Source organism: Salvelinus sp. IW2-2015, unplaced genomic scaffold, assembly GCF_002910315.2.
Source record: "Salvelinus sp. IW2-2015 unplaced genomic scaffold, ASM291031v2 Un_scaffold7898, whole genome shotgun sequence".
In the NCBI taxonomy this organism is placed as follows: Eukaryota; Metazoa; Chordata; class Actinopteri; order Salmoniformes; family Salmonidae; genus Salvelinus; species Salvelinus sp. IW2-2015.
The window spans coordinates 33210-38601 of NW_019949158.1; the positions used below are offsets into that span (position 1 = coordinate 33210).

General features: G+C 35.8%; 1 long non-coding RNA gene across 1 annotated transcript; it reads right to left on the minus strand.

Annotated features, from left to right (window-relative positions):
* Positions 1-270: 270 nt before the first annotated feature.
* LOC139027174 (uncharacterized) lies at positions 271-4980 on the minus strand. The gene is made up of 3 exons (XR_011479225.1): positions 4805-4980; positions 808-897; positions 271-357 (listed from the first exon to the last, which is right to left on the minus strand). It is a non-coding gene; the product is annotated as an uncharacterized lncRNA (long non-coding RNA).
* Between the last annotated feature and the right edge of the window lie 412 nt (positions 4981-5392).

The window sequence follows — 5392 nt, forward strand, 5'->3', positions numbered from 1 at the left end:
TTATTCTGAGCTAGGAAGGGTGAGGTGTAGTTTTTGATTAGGAAGGGGGGATAGTTTATTCTGAGCTAGGAAGGGGTGAGGTGTAGTTTATTCTCAGCTAGGAAGGCAGCCGAATCCATGATCTATCGCTGCGTAAATCTCCCTTTGACATCACAACATTATTTGCGCTAAGGTCTTTAATCATAACCACATCAGCCCGTGCATCTGTTGAATGTATTCTTCGGTGTGTGCTCTCTCCACGGTGGTTTGTGTCCCTGTCCCTCCGTAACCACTCTGGCTGTGCTGGAATATTATGTCCTTCGCGATGCGCGCGCTTGCAGCCTGTCCTCCTGCCAGATTCAGCGCGTGCGGACCAACCTGTTTGTGACAACAAAGGTAATACAGCTGAGTCACACTGACTGTACAGTGTTAAATAACCAACTGAGTCTCTATCGACAAGTACCTTACAAAAGAGATTCTCACATAGGTCTACTTTCCAAGCCATATTTTTTTAGGTATTTGCTGCTTATATTTCAGAGCCTATATTGCGGCCTTGAAAGACTAAAGAAAATACAAGTGTATAAATATATCAAAAGGCTATCCCTCCTCTGCTTTGCCAACACTCCATGTGATTATCATTCCACCCCTCCAAAACCCAGAAAAGCTACTTTTATTTTAATCCATATCGTCATTTTTTCATTACATGTGTCTGTCAATGCTTTGACAAATTCCCAGCTATATGAATGAGATATTCTCTCTCTGACACTCCATTCTAATATTTTATACAAAAGGTCTTCATTGTGTGATTAGCAAAAAATGCCAATATACCTGAAGTGCTGCGTACTGTCCCATCAGGTACAGAGGACAGCCTGGAGCCCACTGCAAGCTCTCAGATATACAAGGCCAGCCATCCACGACCTAAAGTTGAGATACATTGTAATTAGACTTGGATCAAATGCAGGTAACTGTAGTATAGTAGTAGTCCATAGTATAGTATAGTAGCATAGTAGTAGTCCATAGTAGTATAGTAGTAGCCTACAGTAGTAGCCTACAGTATTATAGTATAGTAGTAGCATATAGTAGAATATTAAATTAGCAGCATATAGTAGTACAGCATAGTAGTAGCATATTAATAGTATAGCAGTATAGTATAGTAGTATGGTGGTAATCTATAGTATAGTAGTATCCTATAGAAGTATATTCCATTAGCAGCCTACAGTAGTATAGTATAGTAGTTGCCTAGTAGTAGTATAGTAGACTAGTAAAGTAGCATAGTAGCAGCCAATAGTAGTATAGTATAGTAGTAGCATATAGTAGGATGGTATAGTAGCAGCATATAGTATAGTAGCATAGCACAGTAGTATAGTATAGTAGTATAATGGTAGCCTATAGTATGGCAATATAGTAGTAGCCTATAGTAGTATAGTAAAGCAGTAGCCATTAGTAGTAAAGTATAGTAGTAGCATATTAATAGCATAGCAGTGTAGTATAGTTGTCACGTTCTGACCTTTATTTCCTTTGTTTTATCTTTATTTAGTAGGGTCAGGGCGTGAGTTGGGGTGGGTTGTCTATGTGTGTTTTTCTATGTTGGGGTTTTGTGTTCGGCCTGGTATGATTCTCAATCAGAGGCAGCTGTCAATCGTTGTCCCTGATTGAGAATCTTAGGCAGCCGGGGTTTCACTTTTGGTTTGTGGGTGTTTGTTGCCGTGTTAGTGTTTTTTCACCACACGGTACTGTTTCGGTTTTCTGCACATCGTTTACAGTGGTATACTGTGGTATACAGTGGTATAGTATAGTAGCCTATGGTATAATATAGTTGCAGCCTATAGTAGTATAGTACAGTTGTATAGTGGCAGCCTATATTAGTATAGTTACATAGTATCGTAGTAGCCTATAGTATAATCGTTTAGTATAGTAGTATAGTGTGGCAGCAGCCTTTAGTATAGTAGTAGAGTATAGTAGTAGCCTACAGTATTGTAGAATATTAGTAGCCTATAGAATAATAGTATAATATAGTAGTATAGTAGTAACCTAGTGTATGGTAGTATAGTACAGTAGTGGCATATAGTATTATAGTTTAGCAGTATTCTATAGTAGTATAGTATAGTAGCAGCCTATAGTATAGTGGTACAGTATAATAGTATGGTATAGTATAGTAGTAGCCTATAGTAGTATAGTATAGTATCACAGTAGAGTAATAGCATATAGTATAGTAGTATAGTTTAGTTGTGACCTATAGTATAGTAACACATTAGAGTAGTAGCCTATGGTATAGTAGTATAGTTTAGTAGTCGTCTATAGTAGTATAACATAGCTGTATAGTAGTAGCCTATAGTATAGTATAGCAGTAGCCTATAGTAGTATAGTAGCAGCCTATAGTAATATAGTATGGTATGGTATAGTATAGTGGTAGTCCATAGTGTAATATAATATTATAGTAGTATTGTGTAGTATGGTATAGTATAGTAGTAGCCTATAGCATAGTATTAGCCTCTATTAGTATAGTATAGTAGTATAGTAGTAGCTTATATTATAGTAGTATACTATGGTAGTAGCCTATAGCATAGTAGTGTACTATGGTAGTAGCCTATATTATAGTAGTATAGTATAGTAGTAGCATATAGTAGTATAGTTGTGTAGCATGGTATAGTATAGCAGTAGCCTATAGTAGTATAGCGTGGTATAGTAATAGCCCATAGTAGTATAGTAGCCTATAGTAAAGCAGTATAGTAGTAGCATATAGTAGTATAGTAAACCAGTAGCCATTAGTAGTATGGTATAGTAGTAGCCTATTAATATCATATCAGTGTGGTATAGTAGTATCCTATAGTAGTATGGTATAGTAGTAGCCTATCGTATAGTAGCATAGTAATAGCCTATAGTATATTAGTGTAGTATAGTAGTAGCCTATCGTATAGTAGCATAGTAATAGCCTATAGCATAGTAGTATACTATAGTAGTAGCCTATAGTATAATATTATAGTACCGTAGTGTAGTATGGTATGGTATAGTAGTGGCCTATAGTATAATAGTATAGTATAGTAGTATAGTATGATATAGTATAGCAACCACCTATATTAATATGGTATAGCAGCGCAGTATAGTGGTAGCCTATAGTACAGCGGTGTAGTATAGTAGCAGCCTATAGTATAGTATCATAGTATGGCAGTAGCCTATACTATAGTATTGTGGTAACCTATAGTAGTATAGTATGGTGTAGTATGGTATAGTATAGCAGTGCCCCATAGTAGTATAGTATAGTGTGGTATAGTATGGCACAGTAGTGTGTTATAGTAGTATATTATAGTTGCATAGTATGGTATTAGCCTAAAGTATAGTATATCAGTATCCTATAGGAGTATAGTATAGTAGTAGCCTATTGTGTAGTGGTAAAGTATAGTAGTAGCCTATAGTGTAGTAGTATTGTAGCATAGTATAGTAGTAGCATATAGTATAGTAGTAGCCCATCGTGGTATAGTATAGTTGTAGCCTATATTAGTATTTTATAGTAGTATAGTATAATAGTAGCCTATATGCGTACAATGTAGTATAGTAGTAGCCTATATTATAATAGTAGCTTATACTAGTACAGTATAGTATTATAGCACAGTAATAGCCCGCATTAGTATAGTAGTATAGTATAGTAGTGGCCTATAGTATAGTTGTAGCCCATATTAATATAGTAGTATAGTGTAGTAGTAGCCTATATTATAGTAGTATAGTATAGTGCTAGCCTATATTATAGTAGTATAGCATAGTAGTAGCCTATAGTATAGTAGTATCCTATAGTATAGTAGTATAGTACAGTAATAGCCTGTATTAGTACAGTATAGTAGTATAGTATAGTACTAGCCTATAGTATAGTGGTAGCCCATATTAGTATGGTAGTATAGTGTAGTAGTAGCCTATATTATAGTAGTATAGTATAGTACTAGCCTATATTATAGTAGTATATCATAGTAGTAGCCTATAGTATAGTAGTAGCCTATAGTGTAGCAATATAGTACAGTAGCAGCCTATGGTATAGTAGTATAGTATATTAGTACCCCATAGTATAGTAGTATATCACAGTAGAATCATATAGTATAGTAGTATTGTAGTATTGTAGTGTAGTATAGTATGGTAGTATAGTAGTGGTGGAAAAAGTACCCTGTCATACTTGAGTAAAAGTAAAGATACCTTAATAGAAAATAACTCAAGTAAAAGTAAAAGTCACCCAGTAAAATCTTCTTGAGTAAATGTATAAAAGTATTTGGTTTAAAATATACTTAAGTATAAAAAGTTTTTTTTTTAAATCCTTATATTAAGCAAACCAGATGGCACCATTTTCTTGTCCAACATTCAGTCAAAATGTACAAACAAATCATGTGTGTTTAGTGAGTCTGCCAGGTCAGAGGCAGTAGGGATGACCAGGGATGTTCTCTGTTTAGTGAGTCCTCCAGATCAGAGGCAGTAGGGATGACCAGGGATGTTCTCTGTTTAGTGAGTCCTCCAGATCAGAGGCAGTAAGGATGAACAGGGATGTTCGGTTGATAAGTGCGTGAATTTGACTATTTCCCTGTCCTGCTAAGCATTCAAAATGTAGTACTTTAAAAAAGTAGAATATTTTCTATAGGAATGTAGTGAAGTAAAAGTAAAAGTAGTAAAAAATATAAATAGTAAAGTAAAGTACAGATACACCAAAAAACTAAAAAGTATTTTTACTTAAGTACTTTACACCACTGTAGTATAGTATAGTAGTATAGTCATTTTGTGGACACTGATTTTATTAAAGACACATGAAAGATTCTTGCAGAGGTTGAGATATGATATGATAGCAGCACACCTGAATAGGGAATTCCTTGATGACAGAAGAGAGCATAGGGTCTTGGTTGACGTCCAGTTTACATCCTGTAGCCAGCCATATCCTGTCCCCTGTCCGCCAGTCCAAGTCTCACAGCCATTCTGTCCACACAGTGACAGTCTCCACACCTGGCTTTCATAGCACCACTTAGCTCCAGTCACCTGTAGAACACAACAGGTCATGAATCCATAACCACTGTTCACCGTGAATACCTTGACTCTACTTTGTCTCTTTCACCAGATTGTATTATTTTATGTTTCCAAATGTTACTTCTCCACTGCGACCCCAGGGTGGACAGAGGTCGTGTGTGCCTGGGGGTCACAGTAGAGAGGGTGGACAGAGGTCGTGTGTGCTGGGGTCACAGTAGTATTAATATTATTGATATCTATTTACCTGCAGTATTATTCTGACTAGTACTGTTACAATGTTGTTGTTATTTCTGTACCTGGCAGTATTATTCTGACTAGTACTATTACAATGTTGTTGATATTTCGTACCTGGCAGTATTATTCTGACTAGTACTATTAAATATTGTTGTTATTTCTGTACCTGGCAGTATTATTCTGACTA